This window comes from Canis lupus, chromosome 24, assembly GCF_011100685.1.
Source record: "Canis lupus familiaris isolate Mischka breed German Shepherd chromosome 24, alternate assembly UU_Cfam_GSD_1.0, whole genome shotgun sequence".
NCBI classification, from domain to species: Eukaryota; Metazoa; Chordata; class Mammalia; order Carnivora; family Canidae; genus Canis; species Canis lupus.
Window position 1 is genome coordinate 11,500,752 of NC_049245.1, and position 16,895 is coordinate 11,517,646.

Genomic DNA, 16,895 nt, shown 5'->3' on the forward strand with positions numbered 1-16,895 from the left:
GATCAGGAACGATCATCACTATTGGATGAAAGGGTGATACAAATGTTTACAATGGACAGGTCAGATCATTAGTGACCTGAACCTAATGATAATGATTCTGTTTAGCATCCCTAGATGAGTCACAACTGATGAATGTCCCTTCCTGTGTGCTTTGTATTGATGAAGCACACTGCACCAACAAACGATAGTTTGAAAAAAAGAAATCTAAATCTAATCATACCTTGAATACACAGGAAATGCAGGAGGCAGAGAAACAAGTTAGATATCCATGAGGAAGCAGACAGTTCTGGATGTGGTATGACCTGCAGGGGGGCAGCAGCCCTAGTGTCCATAAGCCAATGGTGTAACAGACAAAATAGAAGAATAGAAAGTACTGCTCTATTCCACAAATGAATGAGACCAATGAGTCTCATATATGAGATATATAATGTTTGTCCTTCTCCGATTGACTTATTTCACTCAGCATAATACCCTCCAGTTCCATCCACGTTGAAGCAAATGGTGGGTATTTGTCATTTCTAATGGCTGAGGAATATTCCATTGTATATATAGACCACATTTTCTTTATCCATTCATCTTTCGGTGAACACCAAGGCTCCTTCCACAGTTTAGCTATTGTGGACATTGCTGCTATAAACTTCGGGGTCCAGGTGTCCCGGGGTTTCACTGCATCTGTATCTTTGGGATAAAGCCCCAGCAGTGCAATTGCTGGGTCATAGGGCAGATCAATTTTTAACTCTTTGAGGAACCTCCACACAGTTTTCCAGAGTGGCTGTACCAGTTCACATTCCCACCAACAGTGCAAGAGGGTTCCCCTTTCTCCACATCCTTGCCAACATTTGTTGTATCCAAATTGAACTCCAATAAAAAACATACAATAAATAAATAAATAAATAAATAAATAAATAAATAAATAAATAAATAGATAGATAGAAAAAATAAAGTACTGCTCTAGATTGAGAGAATAGCAACCAAAAAACATGTATGAACCTATAGACTGTACTTGGATCCCGATTTAATCACATAGACTGCAAAATGACATTTTGAGACTATGAGGAATAAGTGATTGTGGGCTGAGTATTAGATAATGCCAAGAAATTGCTGGTAATTTTATTAGGTTTAGTAATTGCACAGTGGCGATGCTTAAAAAAGAAAGTCCACAATTTTTAGGGAAATATGGTGAAATATGTAAGAGAGGAATGCAAGATGAATAAAAATTTATTTAAAATCATTTTTTATGATAAATACAATAAATGTACCAAACTCCTAATAAATTTTGAATCTGGATAATGGATATATGAAATTTCATTGTACTACCTTGTCTAATTTTGCATATGAAAGATTTTAAAATGTATATTAAAAAAAACCTTCAAAGTACATTAAAGCCATTGATAAAATTAAAGGCTATATCAGTGGCTTATGGGAACCTCAGAATGGCTGATGGCATTACCCTGTAGGAGGATTATTGTGAAAGCTGTTCCCAGCCAGCTGTCCATCACCTTACCATTCCCACACTTCAGGGGGAGCGTGAGATCTGTTGCCTCAGCAGAGCCCCTTTATTTGACTATTTGTGTTGGAGATGGGAACAAACTCTTATCAAGTACAAAGTATGTGACAGTTGAGGGAAGGTGACATTCTGTCTCACTAGAGAAGTGTTTATCTGAGTCCAAAGCTAGTGAGTTACAGGGACTATATGAAAGAAAGCACAGCCTGAGACCTATCCAGGTCTGCAGAGTAAGAGGTTGGAGTATGGATAATCAATAAACAAAATAAAACTGAGGCTTATCATTGTGTGATAGGTCAAGGCCACAAGTGGAAAGCAGTTAATTATAATCTGAGAGAAACATATTCCCAGAATAGCACCAGTGTCTTCACAGTGAATGCTATTTTGGATCAAGATACGGAGATTCAAGAGGTACTCTAGGAACAGCCATTGGCCCAGAAATAGAAAAGAGAAATTGTACAGATTGACATGGCGCTAAATAAAGTCAATAGATCAAATGTGAAAAGAGCTCATTTATATAACTGAAAAGTGATATGACTGTACTTTTTGTAATAAAAAATGCAGAGTTGATACAGGTCCATACAGGTAGCCCTTTAAAACAGGTTTGCTTAGAACCTCTGCTCCCATTACAAAAAAATTATCACTGCTTAAGACTTTTTAATTAATCACTCCTTTACCTGCTATAGAGGATACCTGGCAATACTTTAAGGATTATATTATTACTATTACTATTATTATTATTACTACTATAATTTTTGTTTGTTTGAAATAAAGATTGTCAAGTATAAACTATATACAATTAGAATATACAGATTTTTAAACTGATGACCAGTGTGACCACCACCTCAGTAAAGATAAGAAATAGTTTCATTACCTTCCAAAGCTTTCCTCCTGTCCTTTTCCATTTGGTTCACCTTCTCCAGTAACCACTGATGTATTTTCTGTCACCATATGCCATAGGCAGCAACCACTTAACCTCTTCTAAAGCTTCATTATAAACAGAATAATTTTTCATAAATTCCTATGTGAGGCTTTTCACTCAACATGTTTTTTAGATTTGACCATGCTGTGGCATATGTGAGTAGTTGGTTCAATTTTATACCATTATTTAATACTTTTGAAATCTACATGGTACTATTTTGTTTCCTAAGTTTTACAGAAATGCTATAATACTATATTTTTATAACTTTTTGAGGTTTCTCATTTGTTCATTTGAATTGCTGTATACAACATTACATTGTAGGAATATGCCACAATTGTTTATCATTATAATTTCTGATACTATTATTATTTTTAAATATGAGACATTTTAATCATCATCATCAATATCATTATGCAATCTATATGTGCAGTTTTCAATTTGATAATAGATGACCAATTATCAGTTCCTTATAAGTTGATATGCAATCTACAAAACTAATAAAAAGATTAAGAGCTGAATAGATTTGTTCACCAACTTTGTAAGTATTAATTGATGTACACTTTTTTAAGTTTTCATTTTAATTCTAGTTAGTTAACATACAGTGTTCTATTAGTGTCAGGTGTACAACATAATGATTGAGTTATTCCCTATATCATCCAATGCTCGTCATGACAAGTGCAGCCCGTAATCTCCATTACCTATTTCCCATATCCCCCCACCCATCTCCCCTCTGGTAACCATCAGTTTGTTCTCCATTGTTGAGTCTGTTTTTTTTTTAATTTATCCTCCTCTTATCATTTGCTTTGTTTCTTAAATTCCACACATGAATGAAATCATATAGTATTTGTCTTTCTCTGACTTATTTCGCTTATCATTATACTTTCTACTTCCATCCATGTTGTTATAAATGGCAAGATTATATTTTTTATTACAGCTGAATTATATTCCACTGTATGTATGTATGTATGTATATATACACACATACACACTATCTTTGTATTCCACTGTATGTATATATACACATGTACACACTATCTTGATAATTTGCTTCCATAATTTAGCTATTATAAATAATGCTGCTATAAGCATAGGGGTGCATGTATCCCTTTGAATTAGTGTTTTTGTATTCTTGGGTAAGTACCTAGTAGTGTGATTGTGGGATTCTAGGGTAGTTCAGTTTTTAACTTTTTGAAGAACTTCCATACTGTTCCACAATGGCTTCACTAGTTTGCATTCCCACCAACAGTGCATGAGTGTTCTCCTTTCTCCACATCCTCATCAACATCTATTAATTTTATCCATTCTAACAGATGTGAGATGATATCTCATTGTAGTTTTGATTTACATTTCCTTGATGATAAGTGATGATGAACATCTTTTCATGTGTCTGTTGGTCATCTGTATTTATTCTTTGGAGCAGTGTCTGTTCATGTGTTCTGCCCATTTTTAATTAGATTATTTGTTTTTTTGGTGTTCAGTTTCATAAGTTCTTTATATATTTTGGATATTAACCCTTTACCAGATATGTCATTTGTAAATATCTTAGCCCATTCGGTAGGTTGCCTTTGTGGATTATTTCCTTTGCTGTGTAGAAGCTATTTAATTTGATACAGTCCTAATAGTTTATTTTTGCTTTTGTTTCCCTTGCCTCAGGAGACATATCTGGAAGAAAGGTGCTATGGCCAATGTCAGAGGTTACTACTTATGTTCTCCTCTAGGATTTTGATGGATTCCTGTCTTTAATCCATTTTGAGTTTGTCTTTGTGTATGGTATAAGAGAATGGTCCAATTTCATTCTTTTGCATGTAGCTGTCCAGTTTTTCCAAAACCACTTGTTGCAGAGACTGTCTTTTTCCTGTTGGATATTCTTTCCTGCTTTGTGGAAGATTAATTAACCATAGGTTGTGGGTTTATTTCTGGGTTTTCTGTTCTGGTCCATTGATCTGTGTGTCTGTTTTGTAATATAACTTCAAGTCTGGAATTCTGTTGCCTCTAGCTTTGTTTTTCTTTTTCAAGTTTGCTTTGGGTTTTCGAGGTCTTTTGTAGTTCAATACAAATTTGAGAATTGTTTGTTCTAGTTCTATGAAAAATAGTATTGGTATTTTAATAGCGATTGCACTAAATTTATCAATTGCTTTCGTCAGTACAGATATTTTAACAATATTTGTTCCTCCAACCCATGAGCATGGAATGTCTTTCCATTTCGTTGCATCATCTTAAATTTCTTTCATCAATGTTTTATAATTTTCAGAGTACAGCTCTTTCACGTCTTTGGTTAGTTTATTCCTCGATATTTTATTGTTTTGGAGCACTTGGAAACGGGGTTGTTTTCTGAATTTCACTTTCTGCTGCTTCATTATTAGTACCGCAACAAATTTCTATGCATTGATTTTGTATCATGCGACTTTACTGAATTCCTTTATCCAGTTGTAGTAGTTTTTTGGTGGAGTCTTTATGAGTTTTTATATGTAGTATCATGTCACCTGTAAATAGAGTTTTACTTTTTTCTTACTAACTTGGATGCTTTTATTTCTTTATGTTGTCTAATTGCCATGGCTAGAACCTCCAGTACTATGTTGAATAAAAGGGGTGAGAGCTGACATCCTAGTCTTGTTTGTGACCTTCGGAGGAAAGCTCTCAATTTTTCACCATTGAGTTTGATGTTCACTGTGGGTTTTTCACAGAAGGCCTTTGTTATGTTAAGGTATGTTCCCTCTAAATCTACTTTATTGAGGCTTTTTATCATGAATGAATTTTGTACTTTGTCAAATGCCTTTTTTTGCATCTGTTGAAATGATCATATAGCTTTTAATCTTTTATTGATGTGATGTATTATGTTGATCACTTTGTGAATATTGAACTCCACCCTTCCATCCCAGGAACAAATCCCACTTGATCATGCTAAATAATTTTTTAACATATTCTTGGAATAGGTTTGCTAATATATATATATATATATAAAGATTTTATTTATTTATTTGACAGAGCACAAGTAGGCAGAGTGGCAAGCAGAGGGAGAGGAAGAATCAGGCACCTCACTGAGCAGAGAGCCCTATGCAGGGCTTGATCCCAGGACCCTGGGATGCTGACCTGAGCCAAAGGCAGATGCCTAATTGACTGAGTAACCCAGGCACCCCAGTTTGCTCATATTTTATTTGTGGTTTTTCCATCGATATTCACATAGTTCTCTTTTTTTGTGGTGTCTTTATCTGGTTTTAGTATCAGGTAATACTGGCCTCATCAATGAATTTGGAAGTTTTCCTTCCTTTTCTATTTTTTGGAATAGTTTGAGAAGAATAGATATTAACTAACCCTTCTTTAAAAATTTGGTAGAATTCCCGATGTTTATAGCAGCAATGGCCACGATAGCCAAACTGTGGAAGGAGCCTCGGTGTCCAACGAAAGATGAATGGATAAAGAAGATGTGGTTTATGTATACAATGGAATATTACTCAGCTATTAGAAATGACAAATACCCACCATTTGCTTCAACGTGGATGGAACTGGAGGGTATTATGCTGAGTGAAGTAAGTCAGTCGGAGAAGGACAAACATTATATGTTCTCATTCATTTGGGGAATATAAATAATAGTGAAAGGGAATATAAGGGAAGGGAGAAGAAATGTGTGGGAAATATCAGAAAGGGAGACAGAACGTAAAGACTGCTAACTCTGGGAAACGAACTAGGGGTGGTAGAAGGGGAGGAGGGCAGGGGGTGGGAGTGAATGGGTGACGGGCACTGGGTGTTATTCTGTATGTTAGTAAATTGAACACCAATAAAAAATAAATTAAAAAAAATTTGGTAGAATTCACCTGTGAAGCCTTTCAGTCCTGGACTTTTGTTTCTTGGAAGTTTTTAAATTACTGATTCAGTTTCAGTGCTGGTAATTGGTCTGTTCAAATTTTGTTTCTTCCTTTTGCAGTTTTGCTAGTTTATATGTTTCTAGGAATTTATCCATTTCTTCCAGGTTGTCCAATTTGTTGGCATATAGTTTTTCATATTATCATGATTATATTTCCATGATGCTTGTTGTTATTTCTCTTCTCTTCTCTCATTTGTCATTTTACTTATTTGAGTCCTTTCTCTTTCTTTCTTGATGAGCCTGGCTGGAGGTTTATCAATTTTAATGATTTTTTTTTTGTTTCTGTGTTATTCATGCCCTTTATTTCCTTTATTATTTCCTTCCTTCTGCTGGTTTTAGGTTTTCATTGCTGTCCTTTTTCTTGCTTCTTTAGGTGTAAGCTTAGGTTGTTCATTTGAGATGATTCTTGCCACTTGAGCTAGGCCTATAAACTGTCCTCTTAGAACCACTGTTGCTACATCCCAAAGGTTTTGGACAATTGTGTTTTCATTTTCATTTGTTTCCATGTACTTTTTTTATTTCTTTTTTAATTTCTTGGTTGACCCATCCATTGTTTGGTAGCATGTTAGTTAGCCTCCATGTATTTTTGGTCTTTCCAGATTATTGCTTATGGTTGATTTCTATGTTCATAGCATTGAGGTCAGAAAATATTCATGGTATGACTTCACTTTTATATTTGTTGAGGTTCATTTTGTGGGCTAATATGTGATTTGTTCTGGAATGTACCCTTGTGCATTAAAAAATAATGTATATTCTGCTATTTTATGATGGAATGTTCTGAACATCTGTTAAATCCATCTGTTCCAGTTTATCATTCAAAGTCATGGTTTCCTGGTTTAATTTTCTGTTTAGATGATGTGTCCATTGATGTAATTGGGAGTGTTAAAATCCCCTGCTATTATGATATTGCTTTTGATTATTTCCTTTATATTTGTTATTAACTTTTTTTTTTTGTATTTGGGTGCTCCCATGTGGGATCTATAAATATTTGCATTAATTACATCCTCTTATTGGATTGCCCCTTTTATTATATAGTGTTCTTCTTTGTCTCTTGTCGTAGTCTTTGCATTAAAATCTATTTTGTCCAATATAAGAATTGCTACTCTGGCTTTCTTTTGACATCCATTTGATTGCTAGATGTTTCTCCACCCTCTCACTTTCAACCTGCAGGTGCCTTTAGGTCATAATGCTCTTGTGGGCAGCAGATAGATGGGCCTTTTTTTTTAAATCCTTTCTGTCACTCTGTCTATTGACTAAAGCGTTTAGTCCATTTACATTCAAAATAATTATTGATTTATATGTTTATTGTCATTGTATTATTTGTTTTGTGTTTTTTTCTGAAGATTTTCTCTGATCCTTTCTTGTCTTTCTCCCATGTTTGCTGATTTTCTTTAGCGATATATTTGGATTTTTTTCTTTTTATTCTCTGCATATTTATTGTGGGTTTTGATGCATGGTTATCACTAGATTTGTATATAACCTCTTCTGCATATAGCAGTCTATATTAAGTTGATGGTAGTTTGTTTGAACTCTTTCTTTACTCCTCTTCTCCCCACATTTTAGCTATATGTAGTCATATTTTACATCCTTCTGTTTTGTGAGTTCCTTGACTGATTGTTTACAGAAATACTCATTTTTACTGCTCTTGTGTTTTCTGCCTTTATACTGTCACTTTTGGTCTCTCCACTCAAAAAGGCCCCTTTAATATTTCTTTCAGGGGTGGTTTAGTGATCATGAACTCCTTTAGTTTTTGTTTTGGGAAACTCTTTATCTTTATTCTGAATGATAGCCTTCCTATGTAGAGTACATTTGCCTGAAGATTTTCCCCAGTCAGTACTTTGAATATATCACACCATTCTCTTCTGATTTGGAAAGTTTCTGCTGAAAACTCCCTTGCTAGCCTATGGGTTTTCCTTTGTAAGTTACTGGCTTCTTCTGTCTTACTGCATTTAAATTTTTATTCCTAGTAACTTCCACTGCAGTGGAAGAAGTGGGGTGAGATCTAGTAAATGTTTTCAGAAGTTTCATCACTTTCTTCTATTTTGCCAATGTCCTCTTCACTCCAGGCTCAGAAGCATCTAATGTTGCAGGTTTCTGAGGCTTTTTATGACCACATGAACTATCAGTTTGGTTCTGTGTTTTCAGAGAACCAACAACAAAATATTCAGCTTTCTTGGATCTGCTAAGTTAGAGTTACTTCTCAAAATTGCATAGCTCCTGTCTCTTCTGCTGTTCTCTCCATTCTTATGGATATGTCTTTTATGTTAAATCCATTTTTGTACTTTCCATAGGGTTTTTGAGGGAAGCAAAGTTAGCTGACTATGGTAAGTCCTCCATGGTATTCTAGGAATTAAGCCATCTTTATTTATAAATTCAGTTATATTATATACTGTGGTCATTTGTTTTATTAATTAGATTTGTCTCTGAATGGATTTGAGTTGTTCGCTAAATATCAAATTTATTTTAGTTTCCACCATTAAAGATATTCAAATATGTGACTTAAATATACTACTAGAATCTCCCAAAGTCTTCAGTGAATGTTTCAGCGCATGGCAACACCACTGGGAAAAACTCTTAAGATACTAGATAGGAAGGGGAAAATTGTCATATAGGTACATCTGTTGGTATAGTCAGTCTTGTTAGTCTATATTTATAATTGCATTAAATTAGACATTAGAGATGCAAGAAAGGGTATCATAAGCTTTGAATTAGCATAGAAAAGCTTAATCAAGAAGGTGAATTTTGAACTTTTAAGGAAATTGATAGAACTTGTTTAAAATACAATCAGAAATAATTTGAATAAAACAATAGTTTATATAGATTCATATATAATAGATATTTCTGTTGCAGTCTTTCCCTTTTTTGTTTTTTCACTCTCTATTGTATACCAGAAATGTAGGTACAAGTGTCTCATTGTCTCTTTCCCATCTGTGTGATGCTTCAGCACTGTCTTCATATATGGCAGCATTAAGTAGTGAAAAGTCTACTTTGCTACTTCCTGTTGATTCAGTCTAATTCTCCATTAGTAAGATCTACAATTATGAACAACATTAAGGCATAGACATTTCTCTGTATACATTCTGCTAAACACACATATTCTCTAAAGTTCTGTCCAGGCACTCTTCAAACACATGGTTGCCATCACATTGAAAATAGAGAAACCCCGTTGAGGATTCAGTAACAATATGATATCTCTGGTTTGAGCACTCTCCCTCTCTCTGGTGAGACTAGAGTACTAGCTGCTCTGCCATTACTCTCCATTCCCACACACCCCTTTCACAGGTGCCTTACATCTTCCTCTACCCTTCAAAACTGCTCTTGCTCTTTATTTTACTTGCTTTTACTTGAATAGTGGGGCAAGAATAAATGTTACCCATCTTCTGCCTTAATCTATTTTTAAGAAAGACCTGGGAATAAGAATTTGGCTGGATTCCTATTGGGTTGAACAACACGTAGGATTTTAAAAACCAGTCATTTCACACTGATCATTACAGTTTTTGAAGCAGCCCCCAAACATTCTTAGCAATGTGATTGTGGCTTCTAAGTAGTATCTGCTCTCAAAAGCTCAGATCAGTAGCCTACAAATATGAGAATACTTTTCTCAGCAATTTAGTATGGCCATCATGTTTTGATGCTTTTTATAGTCCTCAAACTCACTTATTCTCTTTATACATGATTTTTCTTTATTATTAGAGGAAAACTTTTATTCCCTTCATTTCATGTGATAGTTGATAAACTTTTATTCCCTCCATTTCATGTGATAGTTGATAAAACTTTTATTCCCTTCATTTCATGTGATAGTTAATAGAGCATCATACAAATTTTATTCAGGCCAAATGCAGTCAATGAAATAATAGTACAATCACATTTGTTCTTCTGTAGAAAGTGAAAAATACTTTTCTTCTAAGGGATTATGTAGAAAATATTCAGTAGAAGCAAATATTCTAGCAGTTCTATCAAATGGCTTGTTTCAGAATTCCAGAATGTTTCCCACTTAATAGGTTGGTTAAGAAAGATATAATAGTTTGTGAGCAGTGCAAAGGAAGCCTATTAGTAAGACATGTTATCTCAGAACAAGAATGTATTTCTAAAAAAAGATAAAGTAGATCAGAGTTACTTTGGGAGATATTATTTTTCATGTGCATAGTAGAAAAGAAAAGACTCTAAACTCCCAGAATGGTTTGAGTTTGAGGATAATAATTTGGTCTGTGACTGATGCACTTGGTATTGTGGTATCTTAGCAATTTTCTAATTTCAAAACTAGTTCACAGATTTCCTTGCCCTCCAAATGAATGGCCATATCAGATAAAGAGAAATTACTAATAAACCAGTCATCTATAGCTAAATAATTTTAAATATATCTTATTATTTTAATTATAAAACATATCTTAGAATTTTTCCCAAATGACACCTTCTTTGATATCTATCTATTGTATGTCTTTATATTGCTGAAAATGCTCCTAAAACATCAAAGTAGGAGGAAAAATGCATATGCCTTTATCAACATGATATATGTTAATGCTAGATTTAAATAATCGTCAATTCCCAAAACTCAATGAACTAGAAATCATACATAACCTAGATCTGGTTTTTCTTCTTCATAAGAATTTCTTAGAATTGCAGACTCTTCCTTCATAAATAGAATCTCACTGGAAAAAAGGGCCATCATGAGTAGGAAATGACCTCTACAAGTTGTCCTTATATGCCTGTAACAGAGATCTAGCTTTGGAAATTTTATCTAACCTATTCATGTATTTCATATGTTGGAGGATTTATATATCATCTCATCCTTTTAAACTTACTTCATTTTCTGTCTTGGTTCTGCACAGTGCTGTGGATCTCCATGATTCAGATGGGTTCTAGGGAAACACCTGAAGCCCTCCCTTGGCTCTCCCTAAAAACCACTAAAAGATAAAACAATCAACAAGAAGATAAATACCAAGTTGCTTATTTTTGTTTTTCAAATGGAATATCATAAAATGCATACCTTGGTCTATATAAACCTCAAATGAAATGGAAGCATGCATTCTGAGGAAGTATGTATTTGTTGTACAATAAAGATTTGATTGTGATCTTACCTTTCCCTGACTTCTAATAGGGAAGGATATTATCAAGTATTTGAATAAAGGTTTTAAATAATAAATACTTGACAATAATCCCCTGAAACATCATGCATTCATCCGTAATTTATATTAGACCTTATGCCCCATTCTGAACAGTATTCCTTATTCTAAAAGAATAAGATGCCTATGTTTGCCATTTTAGAAGTGGAAACTGATGAAATGTTAGGATGACATAATTCAGCAACTTTTTACCTTTCCTTCTCCTATAAAAACTTGAAAGAATATTAAAAGTTCAAAGGTAATTTGAAGTTTATAATTTTCATTGAATCAAAGATACTAAAGAAATGTTATAATGATCTCAATTTTTCATATGAAACAACTTCTGTCATTTCCCAGATACAAAACATAGTAAAGAAAAAATTCACATTTTGAAATATAACCAGAGTGCCCAAAATTGCCAATTCAAGATAGTACCTTTTTCTGCCCGAGCACTTGTCACTTATCATTCTCCATCAAGTTCAGGATTAATAGTGCCTGTGGGCAATTTTGGCAGAGGCTAGAACCTCAACCTCTGTGGTTTGGGGACAGTACTTTTGTCAAAGGAACTTCTGTGGCATTAATTACATCAGTTGTTAACTACAGTTGTTGTCGTAGAGGTTTCCCTACTCTACAGCCAAGCAGCAGGGGCCCTCTGGAATTCTTATGTCTAGATTCAATGATAGACTGGAATTCAAGACCCCAAGCCTTTCTCCCATCTCCCTGCTACAGAAAGTTTATCACTCTGTAATATAATTAGTTGTTTGATTATGTCTCTTGAGTAGATAGCATGCTTTTTTAAAGCAAGAATTCAATCTTATTTCACCTATTGCATTGAAAGTGTTCGATTAATATGCTTGAATGAACAAATGGAAGAAACACAGTGATGCATTAAACCAAGAATTATATACTGTTTTGAAGTTTTACAAACCATTTACAATATGTATTTTCATTTAAAATTTGAACTGACCCTTAGAGAAAGATGTTATCTCCTTTTGCTGATGAAGAAACAAAAGGTTAGGGAGTTTCAGTTACACATTAAAAGAGGCATGATAGCAAACTGGTTAAGAGCATGAACTATGGAATCACCCTGCCTGGACTTGAATCCTATACTGCTACTTCTAGTTATGCAACCATAGGCAAGTTTCTTAGCTTTCCTGTGCCTTAGTTTCCTCATCTATAAACAGTAACTTCCTCATAATATTACTCTGAAGCCTTAAAACAATGTCTGGCACATAGGAATTACTATAAAGTTTGTGGGTATGGCTTCTCTGAATATAAAGCCAGTGCTCTCTGTACTAAACTACAACTGGATCTTAATGACTACTTCTAAAAGTGCCCCGAGAGAAAAGCATATTTTGAGTTTCAACCAACCATTTAGAAAGATCTTTTGAAACAGGTTATGGACAGTTAAAATGGTATGATATCCTGTATCCCTTTGTTTTGTATCATTGTGAGAAAGGCTGCTGGGGGAAATGATCCTGACATAATAAGCTGAAACAGAGACACAGAATGCTTCAAATGGAGCCACAGAACTCCCTGCCCTTGATGGACTTATATACAAGAACAGGTATGGTGGCTAGTCTCCAAGGATGACTTCCAAAAGAACCCTACTTCCCAGTATTCATATCCTGTGTAGTTCTCTTTCCTTCAGTCTGGGAAAACTTGTGACTGACTTTATTTTGCTTTTTTACTATGAAATTCACATAACATAAAATTAATCATTTAAGAGTGATTAATTTAGTAGCATATAGTGCAGTGTTCTACAGTTACTGCTTCTATCTAGTTCCAAAACACTGTAATCATCCCTAAACCAAACATCCTACCCAATAAGCAGTTACTTCTATCCTTCATTCCCTTAGCCCCCAATAATTACCAATTTACTTTGCCAAAAGGTAGAGACCAGGTAAGAGTGATGAGTACCCTGAGACTGGAAACTCAGCTAGCCACATGGAGGAGTAGCATGAAAAGAGAAATACCCAACCAGCCTTACTAATTCAGCCATGCCAGTTGAGGTGTCAGAGATGTGAGCAAAGCAACCTTCTGGAACATTCTGGCCCCAGAAGACACCTGTAGAGAAGGAAGAACCTGATTGACAGAACTAAGACTCAGGACATGGCCCCAAGGAAGCCATGCTGCCATCTGCAGTTATTGAAGTGACTCCAACTCAGGCGCCAGCAATAATAAAAAAAATGGATGGATGGATAGATGGATGGATAGGTAATAGTATGTTACAAAGTGACAAAGTGGTAGGAAAGCAAACAAGGGCAGAGTATCAGGAATGCTGTGTTGTGGGTGGGGGGCAAATTGCAGTGCTAATTATGCTGATCTGAGGAGCCTCACATTTCTAACTGAGAAGCCATAAGAATTTTTGAGGCAGAAAGTTGTATGATTTAATTAATCTTTAAGAAACACTTCCCTATTATAGGGATAAAGGAAAGGAGTGGGGTTAATGGCCTACTCTTACCTAAGCACTTGTCTTTAAAATGAAGGTGAAAAGGCTGATGTTAGCAAGAGAAAATCTGCAGAATGGGGCCAAGCAAGCATTTCAGTGCAGTGCAGAAATGCTGTCCTCAATGATGGGTTCAGTTGTTCCAATCTCTACAAACAGTTTCTGGAATTTCACATTGCGTGGATCTGGGAAGTCTTAAACAAATAATTGGTTCTGGAACAAAATTAAATTATCAGTTAATGAAAGGAGAAAGTAGTGGAGAATAGAGAAGGAAACATTTTCCTTGGAAATCTCTAAATCATCATTTTGCAAGCTTGCTTGAAGTGGAAAAAACTTTTCTTCCCACAAAATATCAGTCTCCACTTTGGCATTCTCTACTTCCTCCCAACAACCCTCATTGCCCATCGTCCCTGAAGGTCCCAGATCCCTGAGGCTGGGACCCAAGATCAAATCGACATGTAGGAGAAAATTATCTTCATAGAGCTCTACCTAGGTCCTTCAGATATTAGGATTATATGTGAAAAAATCACCTGGCAAAGTTGCTGCACATTCAGAACTTCAAAGGAAAGACAATTGAAAACCAATACAAATGAGAAGAAAAATCTAAGAACAAATCTAAATCCAAACAATAGCAATAAGCACCAGAATCTAAAGTCTAAGAGTGTAAATGATGTCTAAAACCAACAGAAAAATTAGCTTTTATTGTTGTGCACAAGATGTGCCGGTTAAAAAAATATATATATATATGTTTATGTATATGTATGTGTATATATATATAGCATATATATACTTATATTATGTATATGTGTATATATATAGTATATGGTATAAATAAATATATGGTATAATAAATATATGGTATATATATACAAACATATCAATATATATTAATATCCCACTTTATCCCTAAATAGTTGATTATTCTCTATAAAAGTTTGCTGTAGAGGGGCACCTGAGTAGCTCATTCATTTGAGTGTCCAACTCTTGATTTCAGCTCAGGTCACAATCTCAGGATTGTGAGATCATGCCCCTGTCAGGCTTCATGCTGGGCATGGAACCTCCTTGGGATTCTCTCCCTTTCTCTTCCTCTATCCTCCACCCCCCATTCCCACTCAAGCACATTCTCTCTCTCTCTCCTTCTGTGTCTCTCAAAAGAAAAAAAAAAAACAACACAAAAACAGTTGACTATTAAAAAGCTATGGATATCCATTAAATAGCCATCTCCTTTGCTATATCAATGATTATTTAATTTGCAAGCATTTAATCACAATAATTTGGGGAATTATCCCGAAAAATCCCTTCATCAGGCCCCAGTCATGGTATGACTAACATTTTATTTTTTTATGACTAACATTTTAAAAATATAATTGTATACCTAATTTTTTGAAGAGTTTGTTTGCTTATAGAGCTTATAATTGCTCCATAGAGATAAGGAGAACGAGTCTCCAGGATAGGAATGGCAATTACAATGACAACAAAAGTAGAAAATATAAAGGAAAAAAATGAAATCAGTTTTATCCTTTCTGCCTTTTTGCAACTCACCTGAAAATGTCCTAGCAATTTCATAATTAATTTTTAAAAATGTTGTAGCAAAAAATGGACAATTTGGTTTATGATACTATACATTTATGGACTCAGTCCCAGGCAACTTGAGTGGCTATAAATTATCTTGATGGAGCTTGAACCCTCTCCATGTTCCAGTGGCATTTTACCTTCTTCATTAGAGCATGTAAGGCAAATGTGGACTGGAGCATAATTGGATAAGAATCACCTGGATGTTTGTTGGAAATTCATACTTAAGGCCCCACTGCAAGTCCCAGGAATCTGTAAAGCAACAGAGTGTCTGGGCTGGTAGAATACTGGGATGCACTCTCGTTGCCTCCTGATGGATAGGATGCCTGGGGCCTAGACGCACTGGGCCAGTCAGGATGGAACTAACCAGCTACTGTGTGATTGAGGGAAGCCCGTAGACTTCTCTGGATTTTATTTTCTTATAGCTCTCCCAAGACAAGACCCCGAACTCCTTGTAATACTGAGAAAGCTATGATTATATAGATATAATTATATATTTAATATATATTCCATTAATTGTGCTCAAAATCCTAAAATCAGACAAAATGAAAGGAGAAATATTTTATTATGGCATAACTCAATCTAAAATGGATATCAATAGGTTAAGGTTAATTGCACAGGACTTGCCTGTGTAAAGTATATATATATATTTTTTCTGTAACTTTTGAATGTATAAGACAACACGTTCTATTAATCATAGCGTATTCTTTCATTGGAGGATGCCAGTAGTCCTTCAGAATATCCCCCACTGTGTGTCAGCAGCATGACCACCAGTTTTCCATTGTGTGGGTAGACAGAAAGAAATCTACTTTAAATGCCTGTTTGGATTCTGATACCAGGGCAGTTTGCCCAGCATTGTTGATACTTTTATTCCCCTCTGCAAACATATTTGGTGTAGAAACGAATGTATTTGTGTTATAATAGAGACCACTGTACACAAATCTGTGCTGATAGGAGAGGGTCATTTTTGTGGCCCTCTCAGGTGAAGAAAGTGTCCCTAGAGCTGGTTTTATTTTCTTTGTCACTAGATGTCACTGCATACACAGCGTGCTTACTGTGGCAGAGGGTAATGGGAGCCCTGAGAGCAGGGGAAAGAGGCAAAATAGATTCTGGATGCCTTCCCTCTGATCTACTTGGAAGATATCTGGGCTTTGGATCTCATTGAGGCATTCCCACAACCTCGTTTAATTAGGCTAATCCCCTTAATGCTCTGTCATTTTATAGATTGTGTGAAATGTAATTTAAATGTGTGCAAATCTTTTGTCATTCAAAGGACCTTTGTGTGTGTGTGGGGGGGGGTCATATGTGGTAAATGTATCTTATTCAGAGTTTCTTTTGGTGTGGAATTATGGGCAGGATGCAAATTGGCTACTTCTATGCTGCTTCTAATTCAGGGTTATATCCTGTTAAAAAGCCAATTTGTTCTCAATCAGAGTGAAACATTTAATAGATGTTCAAAATTGGCTCCAAACAGCCTATTTGCT

General features: G+C 35.1%; 2 long non-coding RNA genes across 6 annotated transcripts in view; one reads left to right on the forward strand and one right to left on the reverse strand.

The window, feature by feature from the left end:
* Positions 1-14,845, reverse strand: part of LOC102152699 — a 34,080-nt gene extending 19,235 nt beyond the window's left edge. For 3 of the 4 annotated variants that reach the window (XR_005377567.1, XR_005377566.1, XR_005377564.1), the window contains exons 1-2: positions 14,792-14,839; positions 11,091-11,192 (exon numbers count right to left, since the gene is read on the reverse strand). This is a non-coding gene — a long non-coding RNA (uncharacterized LOC102152699). Of the gene's footprint in view, positions 1-11,090; positions 11,193-13,854; positions 14,053-14,791 lie in introns of all 4 variants that reach the window. The other variant, XR_005377565.1, reaches the window with a different exon arrangement.
* The window catches only part of LOC119865622, a 101,858-nt gene that overhangs the window by 67,414 nt on the left and 17,549 nt on the right, over positions 1-16,895 (forward strand). The window lies entirely within an intron of this gene.